The following is an 18,137-nucleotide window of genomic DNA, read 5'->3' as shown; positions in this document are numbered from 1 at the left end:
TGGTTAACCATATTTCATTACTAAACAGGGTGCGTTGACCTGTATTAACATAAAGAGAACACAGTCGTATATTAATCATCTATAGGCCAGTCTCCTACATACGGATTATTATACACCACATTGCATATTGTGGTCTTGATAAACCTTCCGCCACGCCGAAGACTGGGAATACTTAGGAATGCTCATGTTTATCTAGTCGAGTCCACCAGTTTTTGATTGGCATGAAAAGTGGTACGTATTGTGGTCATCGCTTGAAAATGAGTATTTAAACAAAATTAATGTGCTCTTCCAAATTCATTAGAGTTAATGCCCTTTATTGCACTGGCGCTGAATGTAGTATACTACAGAATCATGCGAATACAATTAGTTTTTCAGATTGCATTAGATCCCTTTGAAAATAGAGAAATATTGTACTGATCACAGAAAAATCATTGTGTGTCTGTGAGTTTTGGTAGTAATGAACCGTATTTTAGAACCAGGGGCCCGATTAAGGGTATGATATAATTTTGCGAATTCAACTAATCTCAGTTTTCAACGAAATCATTATGAACCTTTGTACGTGCTGTGATCATCGTTGGAAGATGCGCATATTTACAAAGTACTATCATCCCAATTATTCTTCACTAATAGCCCTTTTTATCTGACAGCTATATGTAGTGTATGACATGTTGTTGTTTGTCCTTTGAGTACGAAGACGATCAGAACATCACTGACTGGTTTGGTTTTTTTTGTGAGTACGTAAATGGCTGATTAGGCAAATTTGTGCTCTGAATCGCCTGTGACTTGAGGACATCTTTCAAGCCTTTCTTCGGACCACCCTGAGATCGCTTCCCTCTTTCAGTTCGTCGTAGAATATCTTCTTTGGTAGACGCTCTTCTGACATCTTGGTCATGTTGCCTATCTCAACTGTGATGTTGCCCATCTCAGCTGTGATTTAATCAGTAGAGAACCCCGTGGTCTGAAATCATGTCTTGTCACCTTATCTTCATCAGATTCCGCTTCAGCCCATGTGAACACGGTTCAACATTTTTGACAAAGCGTCTGTACGAAGTCCCGGGTTTACATGCATACAGTAGGGTAGACAACAGAATGGCCTTTTAGGGCTTCAGTTTTGTTTGTAGAATGATGCTTCTGCGCTCCCACATACTTGTACGCAGTAGCCAAAGGACACACCTGCTCTAGTAATTTTGGCGTTGGTTTCATCATCGATATGGACTGGAGGTGACAGTGTGCTGCCGAGATAGGTAAACTTGAAGTGCCTCGAGGGTTTGGCCATTTACTGTGATGATATGCTGTACACAAATCTTTCTGAGCAGATTGGTGCATATCCTCTATCTTGTTGGTACTAACTGGGATACCGCAATTGTCACAAGCGGAAGATTTGGCCTTCAGGCACAGCCGTCAGCAAATAGGAAATCACGAACAGTTACTTCCTGTGGTTTCATCTTTGCCTGCAGTCTTCTCAGATTTAACTGTTTGGCGTCAGTTCGATATCAGAAGTCGATCTCAGTGTCATAGTTGCGGATGTCATCAGTAAGCATGGAGGAAAACATCATCCTGAAGAGAGTAACAGCCAACATACAGCCTTGCGTGTCTCAAAAGGTGATCGAGAATGTTTCCAATGACTCACCGTCATCCACAAAACGAACGAGTATGCAATCATGGACTTTCCGAACCAAATATTGCCATGATCTTCTAAACGCCAACACAGCTGACTGATTCAATATATTTTGTTGGGTTGATGACTGTGGTGTACAAATTTGAGTTCTATTCCTGGCATTTATCCTGGATTTTACGAGCTGCAAACGCGATCTCTGTCGATCCTCGTTTGTTTACTGAGGCCACACTGAATCTCTGGCGGAAGCCCTTGATCGATTTCATGCACAAGGAGATTCAGCATAATACTAGCAAGAATTTTGTTAGCTACTGAAAGCAAGTAGATGCACCGATGTTTGTCAATGGGTTGAATGTTGCCTTTCCACTTGTACAAGTGGACGATGGACACATCATTCAACTCCCGGGCTATAGTTCCGTGAGTCCACGTTGATTGGAAATGTTCTGTCAGTTCCTGTGCCATATGTGAGCCTCGGACTTTTCAGACTTCTGTAGGTATAGCATCTACTCCAGTTGCTTTGCAATTTGACATCAGGTGGATTACTCTCACAGTTTCAGTCAGCTCTTTGGAATCAGCAAGTGTCATGTTAATTTCCACTTGGGAAAGTTGATCACTTGACTCGTCGCTGATAGATGAATGCCGATTGAGGATGTTGCTGAAGTGTCTTTTGTTTGTCAGTGAGCAGTGTGGAACTGTCAGAACTCAGTATTATAGATGTTCCTGATGACTGACTGCGTCCCGTATATTGACATCAAAGCATCATGGAAGGTCCTCATATCATTCTTGTCTGCACAGGACAGAATCGCATCTGTCTTATTGTTCAGCCACGAGTCGTACACTTTTCTGTGTTTGCATTTGACATTCCTCTTAACGTTGTTGAAGGCTGCCTTCTTAGATGATGAGGTGCCGTCTTTTAGATAGACCTTCTGTAGACAATGTTCTTATTCAGAAGTCTTAGTTTGTCAGCATCTTTCTCATCAAATCTTGATGCTTACGTGTGTTGGGACCAAGAGTTTTGGATGTAATTGAATGCACCAGTATTTTAAAGATGCTCAGTTTTCTTCGACATTCTCAGAGTTTGTATGGAATTCTTCAACAAGTGCCTGTGTCAAATTCTCCTATTTCAATCTGGTGACATTTAGTAACCTTTGTTGCCTTGTGGAAGTCTGCTGCGCTGGATCTAGATACTGATTTTTGCCACTATGAGCCTGTCGTCACCCCAGCATTCTGCCCTTCCCATAACCTTCGTCACTCAGACATCCTGTCTGTCTCTTTTCCTGATGATGACGTAGTCAATACAATGCCAGTATCTGAAGCGTGGGTGCATCCAATACGCCTTCTTTCTATTTGGCAGGCGGGAAACCGTCTTGGTCATTAGGAGGTCATGTCTAGAGCATTTTCACAGTAGTAGGAATCCGCTGGTGATGGATTTGCAAAGCCAATTTTTGCCAATGACGCCTGGACATGTCTGGTGATCTGTGCCAACTCTAGAATTGAAGTTATCAAGGACGATGAGCTTATCTACCTTTGGTACTGCAGAAATAAGGGACTCCACGTCTTCATAAATATTGTCATTGATCTCATTTGGGACGATCATGGTGGACGTATAGGCCTTGATGATATTGCATAGCTGTGTCCAGATAGTGAGAGTCTCATTTGCATTAGTCTGTCATTCACGCTGTTTGGTAGATTTCTCAGCTTGCAGACTAGCTGTGATTTTATTGCAAATCCATCACCAGCTTCAGGTCGCTCTTATTTATTTCGGCGGTTTAGGAAGAACGTGTAGCCGGCTCCAACTTCGGTGAGTTATCCGTTCTCAGTTAGGCGAGTCTGTCAATAATATTGTGGTTTTCCATGGATTGTCATGATTTAGATTTGGTCTGGAGTTTTACAGGTCAGCCACACAGGTAGGGTATTTAGCGCTGAGGCAATCGAAGTAAAGTGCCTTACCCGAGGACATTCGACGATAGCCGACTTACAATCATAGAATGGTAACACTTGACCCTTCTGGCCATGAGTTCAGCTACCTAAAAACTGTACCTTTACCGTTCCTGTCTCTAGAATGCACCTCGTACGAAATACGGGGTTCATGTTTGGCATATTCTACATCGCCTAGCACGCAAAGGGGTGGGAGTGGTGCTTTAAACTGTGTACATACTATTTTCCGTATCTAATTATTTGCATATCGACCAATCCATGTGCTTTCGTAAATTGGATTAGAGTAATCGTCTGTTTTGCCCTCCAGCTGAATTATAAGGGAAATTGAGGGAAATACAAAACAAAACAAAACAAAACAAAAACAGCAACAATAATAAATAAAAGAAGAAGAAAAAAAATAAACAAGAAGGTACTGGATACATGGTATTGAAATGTAATTAAACGTTTAGCAGGATTATTTGCATCTTGATAAAAATAAATCCGCCATTTGGATTATTCATCGGTTCATCAACATACATAGTAAGTCTCCACATTTTTATGAAATATCGGTTTATATGGTCATCCAGGAAATATTATTTTAAGCATTTGCTATTTCATCATTAGTGTTACATTCTCTTTAAGAAAGAAGTTTCAAATCGCGCGCGCATGCGTGTGTATGTAGATATATATATATATATATATATATATATATATATATATATATATATATATATATATATATATATATATATCTGTGTGTGTGTGTGTGTGTGTGTGAGAGAGAGAGAGAGAGAGAGATGACTGCCGAGTACAATATCTTACGCGCATTTTGACTGTTATTTCTGACAACAAGATTAATCAGCATTGTATATGCAATCGAAACATCGCTTGATTTCTCTTCCGTAAAGTCGAAAAGTAATCTGGGATGCAGTTGTAAGAATTCACATAAATTTGATGGATTTGGTGATTCGCTTCCGGCGGAATGAACCACTTATATTGCAACAGAAAAGGTCGATAATGTTCAGGTTATGGCTTTGTGTCCACAGTTTGTTACGCGAGCAAAATTAGTTCCGAATATATGACGGCGAACTACATTCGAGGTTTCATTCTCGATTTGACGAAAAAGGCCCAGGAATTTTATGAACCTTACAAAATCTATGAATGATATAACATTTTAAGATTTGCATAATCATTTATGCATCCTATTTAAACAGTGAATCACGGACTGGCTGACTTTTGTTTTCCTCTGTAAAACATGTGCAATATTTTCATTATTGCATAATTGGTAATAAAGACATTCAAGCGATATCAATGAAGACACAGCATATTAATCATGTAAATATATCTATAACTGTTCAAAGAAATTTGTTGCTTAACATCGAACAATTTAAAAAAAAATATGCAGTATAGCGTATACTCAATGTATGAAGTATAACAAATACTTAATGTATGCAGTGTGACATATAACTAATATATGCAGTGTAACATAATTTATGTATGCAGTGTAACATTATTAATATATTCGCTGACAACGTAACATATAGTTAATATATGCAGCGTAAGATGAAGGGATACTATACATGAAGTATATATAAAGCATACATTGGCGTGAACATATGTGTAGGCGTTCAAAGTATGTATTCATGTATGTGTGTGCCTATGCATGTATGTAAGTATATGTGTGTCGGTAAGCAAGCAAAGAGTAGAACGACACGTAGAAATGGAAAACTGTATGGAAAACTGTATGGTCACATGAGCTGGAAAACTCACCGGAAAGGAAAATATAAAAAGAACAGAGAAAACTCACCGGAAAGGAAAAGATCAAATGAACAACAATCAAGTATATCATACTAAATAAAATACAAAAATCTTGGAAGAATTGGAATTATTACATTTGCACGTATTAAATAAATAATCGCTCTCCTCAGGACTAGGATTCTAAAATTTACTTAATCTAATTTACAAGAGTATTGTCAGAGATCAATAGGAGTCTAAATGTTATTTATTCTAATTTATAAATATACTGTCAGAGATCATCAGGGTTTTAAAATTTGCTTAATCTAATTTACAAGTATATTGTCAGAGACCAACAGGGTTTTAAAATGTACTTAATCTAATTTACAAGTATATTGTCAGAGATCAATAGGAGTCTAAAATGTACTTAATCTAATTTATAAATATATTGTCAGAGATCAGTAGGAGTCTAAACGTTACTTTATCTAATTTACAAGTATCAATAAGAGTCTAAAATTTATTTAATCTAATATACAAGTATATTGTCAGAGATCAACAGGAGTCTAAAATTTACTTAATCTAATTTACAAGTATATTGTCACAGATCAATTGGAGTCTAAAATTTTACTTAATCTAATCTACAAGTATATTGTCAGAGATCACTAGGAGTCTAAACGTTACTTAATCTAATTTACAAGTATATTGTCAGAGATCAATAGGAGTCTAAAATGTATTTGATCTAATTTACAAGTATATTGTCAGAGATCAATAGGAATCTAAAATTTACTTAATCTAATCTACAAGTATATATTGTCAGAGATCAATAGGAGTCTAAAATTTACTTAATCTAATCTACAAGTATATTGCCAGAGATCAATAGAAGTTTACAATTTACTTAATCTAATCTACAAGTATCAACAGGAGGTAACAATTTACTTAATCTAATCTACAAGTATCAACAGGAGGTAACAATTTACTTAATCTAATCTGCAAGTATATTGTCAGAGATCGATAGGAGTCTAAAATTTACTTAATCTAATCTTCAAGCATATTGTCAGAGATCAATAGGAGTCTAAAATTTATCATATGTATGGCAGTCAAAAGGAAATTACCTTAATATAAATTGAAATAAGTCAATTAACTTAATCTAACATTAAATAGGTCAATTAAGGAGTTAATTTTAGGCTCATATTGATCTCAGACAATACGCTTTACGGTTAGATTAAGTAAATTTTAGACTCCTAACAAGGCCGGCACGTTTTGACAAACAATGAATACCTATTTTGTACGTATCGGAGATTAACCATTTTTCAAGTTCTAATCTAGCCTCGATACGTTAGTAAGCTTTCCGACTCTAAACAACCGGCTTGCCAAAGACTGTTTTTTTGCATGTTGCTACTTTTAACTGAGTAATTGTTAACTGCTAATAATTTAACTCGCGATATTTCATTGACACCTGTCTTTAGATATAAAACGCACTCGTTTTTAACGAGTAACATACCAGGATGATTTCATTTGAAGCCTGACGATGTACCGAAAATTGAACACATAAGCGATATGTATGACATGCTGTTTACGTGATAATTACAGGTGACCGATGTATACTTACTGCTTGGTAAACAATTAAATTGATAAAAATTAGTGTTCTCAATCTCCAATGACAGCTTGTCAAAATATCTTGATATATAACCGATTTTAAAGTGAAATGGATATAAAAAAAAACAGTGTTGATAAATGACCACAGTCTGGCTGTCAATATTGTTTGTGTAACTGATGAGGTGATATTTTAGTAAGTGCAAAATGGTAAATCTTCATAACGTTTTGCAGGGATTTACAAATTTTATAAACGTTTACTAGAAAAGGGCACGCTGACTGGAAAATTAAACTGTTTTGCACCTCTAACTATCACCACCAAAATATCACCACTGTGAGACAGTCAGCATTGGAGGGCGTAACATCACCAACCTCCGCTTTGCAGACAGTGATGGGCTGGCAGGCAGTGAAGACGAGCTTGCCACCTTAGTGAAGAACCTGGATGAAACATCTTCCAGATTTGACATGGAGTTAAGCGCTGAGAAGACAAAGCTGATGACAAATAGTGGCAAACAAATCTCAGCCAAGATTAAAGTCAGAGGACATGAACTGGAAACAGTGAGCCAGTTCAAATATCTTGGTTCCATAATCACTAAAGAGGGATCAAGAGCAGAAATTTTGTCAAGAGCAGCACAAACAATGGCAGCTATGTCAAAGCTAAGTCCCATCTGGAGAGACAATAATATCTGTCTGAAAACTAAAATCAGACTATTGCGAGCTCTAGTCATCTCAGTCCTTTTGTACTCATGTGAGGCATCGACCCTGACAGCAGAATTACAACGAAGAATCCAGTCACTTTAAATGAGATGCTACAGAACCATCCTTGGTATCTCCTACATGGACCACATCACAAATGAAGAAGTGCGTAACACCATCAGGCGCGAAGTAGGCCAATATGAGGACCTCCTCACCACCGTCTAAAAGAGAAAGCTGAAAGGTATGTCCATGTCACTAGAGCCAACAGTCTATCCACAACAGTCCTGCAGGGCAGCGTCCAGGGTGGCAGAAGGAGAGGTAGACAGAGAAAAAAGTGGACTGACAACATCACAGAATGGACCAGGAAAGGTTTTGCGGAGACACAGGCATTGGCACATGATCGAGACAAGTGGAGGGAACTGGTCAGATGTTCAGCAGCACAGTGCCTCGAAGACCACACTAGTTCATGAGACTGATGATGATGCACCTCTGACTGCACCATAATCGTATCCCTTCCTCAGATACGCATCTACGTACTTGTTAACATAAAGTTAAATCCAGAATATTAATAAAGGTGTAAAAATTGGACAAAAATTGCTGTGACTGCCTTAAAGCATACTCGGGTCATTTACATAATTTTACAAAAAAAATATGGTTACTATATTTTGTTTGCCCACCATAAGCCATAAGTGACTGTTGATTAACCTTGATATTACGATTTAAAAAATAAATAAATATAAGTTTCATTTCAATATATATATATATATATATATATATATATATATATATATATATATATATATATATATATATATATATATATATATATATATATGGCAACCTATAAGGAATATATATGCAATTTCTTTCAGATACCGCGCTTACAATATAAGTGCAAGCAAGATATTTGTTTCGATTGGTGAAGCTTGAAAGTAAAAAAGTTATATCCACTAGTCGAAGATTTTTTTTTAATACCATGAACGAAAGTAGTATGCTCCTATGTTTTGATTTTAGTTGGAAATTAAATTGTATTTATAATATTCTTATCTGGAAACGTAATTTATTTATAGAACAGTATGGACTGGGGAATTCTTTTATTAGGTGCTCCTCTTTCATAAAGGTTGAGGAAATTTAGCACCATGCAGCACATAAAAATATCAGCAGACACAGCTCCTTAAATGTCCCTAGCTGAGACAGCATTGGATTGACTATTTGTCCACAAAAAGATAGATTGAAATATAGGAATTGGTTGTTATGATATTCTAAGTCCGTCTTAAGTGTTGGTCACTTGCAGATGCTGAAGGTAATTCATCATACTGTGTATCAAAGAAATAAAGAGAACTGTGTTTCAGTTAAGAAGAACTACGTTTTAGGAACTCAATTAATGCCGATCTTCTGATTACAACTTATAAGGAATTCAGATTTTACAAATCAGGAATGGAGGTAGGCCTATTGGTATCATTTACAGTGTTACAGACACATACTTTTCTATCATTGTTTATCGTTTTGTGAAAATCAACAAACTACAAGGAACAAACTTTCTCAACTAAATATCTCTCAAACTACATTGAATAATTAAAATTCAAAATGGTATTAAAAGACAATAACGAATGAGTGGGATTTACAATACCCAGTGAAGGTGCTGCCCACTTGCACAAGCTGAGTAATAGGGGTCAAATATACACATATAGAATGACAGCACAGTCAGGTATGTCCAGATTGAATAAATGTATTCTAACGCCAGCTGATTTCAAAATAGTGATTGGTAAAAAAATGGCTTCATTTTAATATAGTGTGATGTGCACTCACAAAATTGGATTAAACCTAAAGCTGCATGTATGAAAAAAAAACCGCTGATGCGTGTGCATTATTTTAATGCAATTGGACATTAATGTGTTGAACACAATTGATTGGAAAACATGGACTGAATTCACATGTTAGTTAAGGTGGGTGGGGGTACTTGTTTTGCGACAACGTGTTGCCCACTCGTTGGCACTAATCAAAGCGTATACGAATGTTCTTTAAGTGATTTCATTTGGACAAGACTGGCTAGCTCATCTGGAACAAAAGAACATTACGAAATCATAGTACAATTATGATATAGGTTTAAAAGCAATGCAATTCAGCCGCGTCTTGAACTTGTGTAATTAGCACGTGATTTGAATATAGTCATCATAGCTCTCAGTCTCATCTAAGGACATTTAATACATGCACAATTATTGCTTAACTTATTAAGATCAATATTTGACAAATACGCAATCTAAATTTTTATTGAAACTGTATAAACAAAAATGCGCTCTTAACGTCTTTTCATAATTAACAAGACCACTATATTGTCAAGTTTCCCTTGCATTGATATTCAAATTTTATCATAGTGAAAAAACATGACGTAAACCAGTCTGCCACCAATTTTGAAATAGAGTATTTGCTTGCACCAGGTACACATAATTACGGTAGGTAGATAGGGGCCGGGAATCAGGCTAGGAGATATCGACGTGAAAAGAGCTTACAATTTAATATATAATGCATCGGTTAAATGGATTATGTAATACATACAACAGGATACATTTTACGATATGAATGAATATTATACTAATTACTATAACAAAATTACAAATGAAAAGTAAATATCACGTAGAAGAATGAACGATTATTTCATATGCAAAACAAAACGAATCAAAATACAACGACAAAGAACCGAGCCAAAAAATCAAAACAAACAAACAATTAATATTAAATTGCAACCCAGGACACGCAATACTTGACTAAATACAAACCTGCATGTTAACCCCACGACACACCATACTTGACAAAATACAGACCTGCATGTTAACCCCATCCCACACCATGCTTGACAAAATACAGACCTGCATGTTAATCCCATGCCACGCCATACTTAACAAAATACAAACCTGCATGTTAGCCTCATGACACGCCATACTTAACAAAATACAGACATGCATGTTAACCCCATGACACACCATACTTGACCAAATACAGACCTGCATGTTAACCCCATGACACGCCATACTTGATCAAATACAGACCTGCATGTTAACCCCATGACACGTCATACTTGACCAAATACAGACCTGCATGTTAATGCCATGACACGTCATACTTGACCAAATACAGACCTGCATGTTAACCCCATAACACGCCATACTTGACCAAATACAGACCTGCATGTTAATGCCATGACACGCCATACTTGACTAAATACAGACCTGCATATTAATCCTATTGTGCCAGTATACACTGATGAAGTAAAACTTTCTTGAATCCTCCAATGACCTTTGGTTTATATAATTTTTAGATTTAGGTTTTGAGAGAGAGAGAGAGAGAGAGAGAGAGAGAGATTCAATGCTTTCTTGCATTAAATAATTGTTATTCGGAGCTACAAACCTCTATTACTGTTCACACATGTAGTGTGTGTATTACAAAAAACATGTGCAATACACGTATTAATCGGATTCAAAGATCGAATCCGCAAACACAATGGGAACACTCTCATTTGCAAACATGTAAGATAGTTTAAAAATGAATTGGGCTTTCCTACCATTAAAACCAGCACATAGAACGCACGACCACGTTAATATACACAGGTCTGCACAGAAATTAAACGGAGATTTCCAACCTTCACGCTGATAAGTATATCTGCATACGAATGTCCCTATTGCCTGATTGTAAGTCCAGAATACAAACAAGTCCAGCAACCTCGATTTGAAGCAAAGGAACATATTTCTATGTCAGTAATAAGACATCGATATACTTTCCACAAACAAGAAAAGAAAACCAAAAATTAACTTATCGTCGCAATTATGATTTACAAGGACTGAGTCTCTTAGCTGCAAGCTGTCAAAGTTATTGCGATGGAGTACGTATATACAATTATACTCTGCAGCTTCAAAAGTCATTAACAACCTAATGTTTGATAACTGCTTTACGTTGGAGATCAAGGCACTGTTGTTAAGTTTATGTCTATATACAACTGATACTTACAGATTGTGAGGACTAACACAATACTCGCTTATACGAGTCTAACTGCAACCTGCACTGACCCAAATATGCCGTAACATAATGGCCCAGCAGATCGGGTCTGAACAATGCTTTAGAAGTAATCAATAAAACAAGCAAGGGAGAGGCATATTTGCCGACGCATTTGCAACGGCGGACCAGGCTATACTTTCTTTGCAGATAGACTCGACTAAAATGCAAGTACAGATGTGCCGACGGAATAGTGCATAAGACCCAAATGAGTTTACACGTATAGTATTTACGGCAAGATGCATAAAGCCGGAGCAAGATTTAATTATTTGGAAGTCAATAAATAAATGAAGCGACAGATGGAGATGATATTATGCATGGCTTTGATAACTGTGAGAACTCAATGACGCAGAATCGTTTGCACTCTTAAGGTTGTTTATATTTTAGAATATATTAGTTATGAATCTCGTGATACCGCGTAATTGTATTTTTCATTTGCAACTGTCTGATACTTACCTTGCAGGAGTGTTATAATGCAGACATTTAGTTGCTAATAATGCCCTTAATACTGAGTTTGATGTAATGTATTCTGGTTACTCAGTGTTTTGATAGCTATATGAATTTTGCTCAACGTGTGCTACCATTGTAAATTTTCACCTTATCTTCGAAGGAAATAAATTGTTTGTTGAATTTTACAAGAGCTTGCTGGGTTTGCTTCTTTCTAATTCTTAGATGAGTGCCATAATTTTAAAACCATGACCCGATTTTTAATATCGAAAAAGAATGCTGACATCTACGGACTTATTTTGTGAACTAATACCTTGCAGAAAACTACAAATAAGTGCTTGCAACAACTGCCCATATGTACAAGAATTTCAATATCAAACATCTTGTTGTGAAGGTTGCAGAAAACTCTTAGCCATTTTTGTCTTCTTGAATCAATTTTCATCAAATCTACATCACTAGCACGATTGTACATTTTAAATGGTTGGCTGAAATTTGGATCTGAAAGAACCGGTGCACTCTTAATTATGGCTTTTTATTTATAAAAAGTTTTCTGACATTTTTTCAGACCAATGAAACTTTGACTACTTTCAGCAAATTAGTAATGGGTTCAGAAATAAAGGGAAACAGATCGGAGAAAATTTCCTATGATATTTAGCCAAACCCAAAAATCGCATCAGTTACTTTTTGATAACAGGCGTTTGGAATTCAGAGATAACAGTGACCTTAAGTTCTACAGATTTAACATAACCGTGTCCCACAATATATCCAAAAAAGGAATCACAAGCATGGCAAAATATCACTTTTACCTAAACTAATTGTCAAATTTACAGCACGGAGTCGATCAAACAAATTTCGGAATGGTTTCTAAGTGAAAGTTCCAGGTAGTGGTGTAGACGATTTAATGGTTATAAATTGCAGGGATGATTTCGCAGTACATTCTGTCGTGGTGAGCGTGACACGTACATATTAAGTGTAACGTATGGGCTAGACCAGAGGTGGGCAAAATTTCCAGTGCAAGTGCCGCATACACAAATTTACACCTTGTCGCGGGCCGCATAGTTCATTAAGTAAAATAATTAATATTTGAAATAACAAAAACAAAAGGTTTTCTAAATAACATCTAATTATTTTTCAATTGTTAATATGTTGTTAATATTTGAAAACTTAAACTTAAACTTCAAAAGTAGCACATTTATTTGATAAACAGAGTAACATAAACAGAGTCAGTGCGAATAATGACTTGTTCCTAGGCCGCATGAAAACCCTTGGCGGGCCGCATGCGGCCCGCGGGCCGTAGTTTGCCCAACCCTGGGCTAGACTCTCAGTAGATTGTTGACTGACAGGGATGTAATCTGCACTGTTCGCGGCATAAATTTAATTTTGATATGAATCCTTCTGATAATGGTCCGACAGATATGTCAGTGTAAGGTCAGTAGTTGCAAATGACAAGATTTGAGACAATCCAGGGCAAACGATTTTGGCAAGTCTTAGGCCACTTGATGCAGGTTTGATGAAATTATAGTTTCCAGAATAGTTGTTAGTAAAGCATACTAGAGAGCTTTAGTTTGACTTCGATATGGGTATTAAAATTTGGCGGTTAGAGAAGGTAATCCTGATCGGCTAAGTTAAACGAGTCGATGTGTTTCCCAGACGAAATTCATGGTTTTAAACTAATCTCCCTCTCGATATTAGTAGTCACAGAGAGAGAGAGAGAGAGAGAGAGAGAGAGAGAGAGAGAGAGAGAGAGTGTAAAAGGTTTTGTATTCAAGTCATTATACGAATCTATAAAGCAATGTATTCTTCACACATGTAAATTTATTATCAAATCAAGCGCAATACGTGTATGAACCTGATCAAAATATTGTATCCGCAAACACGTTAGGTTCAGGTTCATATTTAAGCTTATCAGATAGTTTAAGAAATGAATTTGGATTTTCTATAATTATTTCGAAGCTTCACGCTGAAGAGGACATGTACATACAGAAGCTTCAGAATTGCCGCAGTGCAGTTTGCAATACAAACAAGTCCGACAACCTTGATTACGAAAGAAAGGAAACATTTGGATATGCAAATAATAAGACGTATATATATATATATATATATATATATATATATATATATATATATATATATATATATATATATATATATATATATATATATATATATATATTTCACACGGAAAAAGAAAGAAAAAGTTTGCATGATAGAATATTATTAACTTTATTTACTTCATTATGATTTACAAAGGCTGGAGTCTCTTAGCTAGAAGCTATCAAAGTTATTGCGATGGAGGGCGTATATACAATTATACTCTGCAGCTTCAAAAGTCATTAGCAACCTCAAGCATGATAACTGCTTTACACCGGAGATCAAGGCACTGTTGTTATGTTTCTTTTTATATGCAACTGATATGCTCTGTGAACTAATTCTATCTCTACTATAAGCTGAGCTTAATTGCAAACTGCATTGTCCCATATCTGACCGCACACACACACACACACACACACACACACACACACACACACTGTCCCATATATGCCGTTGCAACATTTGAATGCAGATATGAGTATATGTAGGATGTTAGGAGTAATCAGTAAAATAAGCGACGAGTCTGATATGCTGACTCATTTTGCAAAGGCGGATCAAGCTCTACGTTGTTTGTAGATAAACTCTTTTTATATGCAGGTGAAGACGGTACAGAGAGAAAAGTGCATAAAACCGGAGCAAGATTTCATTCGGAAGTCGTGTGAGCTATGAAAACTCATTGACGCAAAGTGTTCTGCACTCATAATTTTGTTTAGATTTCTGAATTTATTTATGATACCGCGTAATTGTTAGTTTAATTTGCAGCTGTCTACTATGTTTAATATTTACATTGCAAGAATGTTATAATGTAGATGCTTAGTTGCCAATAATGCCCTTAATATTGTATTTCATGTAATTTACTTTGGTAACTCAAGTGTTTTGATAGCTATATCATTCTTGCTTACAGTTTGTTATAATTTGCCTATCGAATCAGTCACCTGTTTACCACATCAATGACCTTATTCCTTCAATAATTGCCGTAACAACTAAATATTCGATGGAAATAATTGATGTATAAGTAAATTCAGTAATTATTCACCTATTAATAAGTTAATAAGTAATTATAAGGTAGGTTGTGTATTTTAATATATTAATCGTTTTGTCGTTGTCATTGTTCTGTTTGGGATTTGTTTTGGCTAACGCAAAGGAGTCCGACTGGTAAGATTATCCTCTGTTTTACCTGATTGTTTTAACTCCTGTACTAAAGTCATTGATATTAATAGTTGACGATATTACGTAAACTAGACTAATTTTTGGCTAAAACGCTTGAGTATTATTTGTTTTATCTCGTCCTGTGCTGTAAGCTGGGTCGAGAAGGTAATGGTGCCAGAGAATAGTTCAAAGGTCCAAGGTAAACATGAAGCTGGGGACAAAGACATTATTGGATGTGTCAGTAGCATTAAGTTTGGTTTGTTCAAAACCGGTGACTCTATTTGAACTGGATGCAGAGTACAGTGGATCATCTCATCTGAGTGGGTCATCTCTTATAAGTAGCTTTTGTATCTTGTTACGACCCTATGATCATAAACTAAGAAACAAAAAGAAGCAAAACCAGCAAGCTTTGTAAAACTTATGAAACTATGTAATTATTAAAGTTATAATTTGAAAATGTGAAATGAACTTACAGTATTATAATCATAAAACGTTTTATTCAAGTCCAGAAGAATAGAATGTAACGAATGAATTTCAAATCAACGAATGTACTGGTCTGCCAACAGTCCTGATGTATCAAAATGGCATTGACTAGAGCTCCTTTGAATAATTCACAACAGTCGAAAATAATAGTGAAAACGTATTTTGCTGCACAAATATCTCACCTCAAAGAAGAGCCTATATAACCTAACCTATACAATGCCAAATGACTTCTAAGAACCCACATGACGGGCTTGTCCAAATGGGAAAAAAGTAAAACTCGTAAATAGATTTTATTAATTATATTATTATAAATAATTGTAAACACCTACATAAGTACTTATTTATAGTGTCTACGCAATCTACACACTTAGTCTTAAAATATATCCTATATCCGTATACAAAATGTACCTTTAGACAATTACTAAAATTTACAGACATGAATATAATTTAGAAAAATAATAGATATAAATAACAAGCTTTTCCATCTTGATGTTTTAGAATGCACATCATTACTAAGAGAACTAAGTAATTTGTATAGGGTATGTTCTAGTAAACATTGTTACCAAGTTTGATCAAAATTGCCCCAACCTTCAAGAGAACATGTTAAAAATAGTTTGTCACCAGGTTGTTTTCAAAGCGAAATTGTTGCTAAGAGATGCAATTTGGTGACAACTTGTCCTAACAAATATTACTAATCAGTTTGATCAAAAAATTGGTTCATTCGTACTATAAAAAAAGGGAAAAATGTTTTTCAGCCAGAAACATCTCAAACAGATGATACGAGAAGCGCTTAATATAACTCCCTGTTATTATCTGTTTTATAAATTCTTATTTAAAATATTCTGGATATTAGTGTATATAGTTGGGTATAGACATGTATGTAACAATATGTATTAACTAGCAATGTGTGTGACAACAGATCGTATAATTTGTTCATATGTTAAGCGAGATTATATGATAACTGAAATCACGCGGTAACACAATTATATATCAACAGAGTACATTGCACATTTTATTTGCTATTCCCTTGATCGCATTTGATAATGTCATGCCTATCGTGCCATAACAACTTTGTGTATATATCTTTGCATTAATTTTTTACAAGACACGTTTTGCAGCTCACGCTGCGATACCAACGATACGCATTTCCTATTCCAATGCTGTTATGCACATTTCTGTAAGCATGAAAGATTTTGATACTTTAATCACAACCTAACCGCTAATGATCTTTCTACTAGACATGATTATCATTTATCATTATATTAGTTTGTATCTTCTGTTTCTCCTTTTCACCCATGACAGTCATAGTTAGTCCTGGTATACGTTTTCCTCCTCACTCAGGACAGTCATAGTTAGTCATGGCATACGTTTTCCTTCTCATTCAGGACAATTATAGTTAGTCCTGGCATACGTTTTCCTCCTTATTCAGGACAGTCATAGTTAGTCCTGGCATACGTTTTCCTCCTCATTCAGGACAGTCATAGTTAGTCCTGGCATACGTTTTCCTCCTCACTCAGGACAGTCATAGTTAGTCCTGGCATACGTTTTCCTCCTCACTCAGGACAGTCATAGTTAGTTCTGGCATACGTTTTCCTCCTCACTCAGGATAGTCATAGTTAGTCCTGGCATACGTTTTCCTCCTCACTCAGGACAGTCATAGTTGGTCATGGCATACGTTTTCCTCCTCATTCAGGACAGTCATAGTTAGTCCTGACATACGTTTTCCTTCTCGAGTTGCGCCCCAATTTTGTGAGAGGACTGACACTGTCTAGATCTTGGTTTGGGTTATAGTCTATCTATAATGTTTAAAATGGGAAAGTAGTTTTTTTTTTTAGTTTAGTAAGTATATACATTAAAATTTAGAGATCAATACAAAATGGTCTGAGCAGTTTTTAAAGACAAAATATTATATAGTAATAAATAAATAATGTGTCTAATAGCATGTGTTTTCGTTTGGTGTTTGCATGTCTGCAATTAGATCATTAGAAGTGTGGATGAAAGTGAGAGAAGAAGCAAAATGAATAGTACAGAAATTCTGTATGCATGGAATCTGTTTTCTTTTGATTTCTTTTCTGTTTCGTTGTTAAATTGTGCAAGTTCGTTTTTGTGGGTTATACTGTTGTCTTGAGTAATTGGTGCTCTATTTCCTGTTTCAAAGACCTTTTTCTTCGCTTCGTTTAGAATAATTTCTGTCCTGTTTGTATCACTTATGTGCATTTCCACCTCTGTTCTGTTATATTGCATGGGTTTACTAATTGTGTTCTTGGTTAGGCTCCGTGAAGAGTCTCGTTTCATGGGTAATACTTAAGAAGTACCTTATTTGAAGTTCTATATGTATTTTATCCATAGTCCTGAATCGAAGTCC

The 18,137-nt window shown here is 35.9% G+C and overlaps 1 protein-coding gene across 2 annotated transcripts in view; it reads left to right on the top strand.

Moving 5' to 3' along the window:
• LOC149780205 (glutamine synthetase-like) overlaps positions 1 to 18,137 on the top strand; it is an 89,429-nt gene that overhangs the window by 24,894 nt on the left and 46,398 nt on the right. The window contains exon 1 of one of the 2 annotated variants that reach the window (XM_089936963.1): positions 14,738 to 14,798. The exons of the other annotated variant lie outside the window; for it this stretch is intronic. The gene's annotated coding sequence lies outside the window, so the exon portion shown is untranslated. Of the gene's footprint in view, positions 1 to 14,737; positions 14,799 to 18,137 lie in introns of those variants that run through there. 2 annotated transcript variants of the gene reach the window in all.

Source organism: Sinohyriopsis cumingii, chromosome 16 (genome assembly GCF_028554795.1).
Source record: "Sinohyriopsis cumingii isolate HCF-2022 chromosome 16, ASM2855479v2, whole genome shotgun sequence".
Classification (NCBI taxonomy): domain Eukaryota; kingdom Metazoa; phylum Mollusca; class Bivalvia; order Unionida; family Unionidae; genus Sinohyriopsis; species Sinohyriopsis cumingii.
This window is presented reverse-complemented; position numbering and strand designations above follow the sequence as displayed.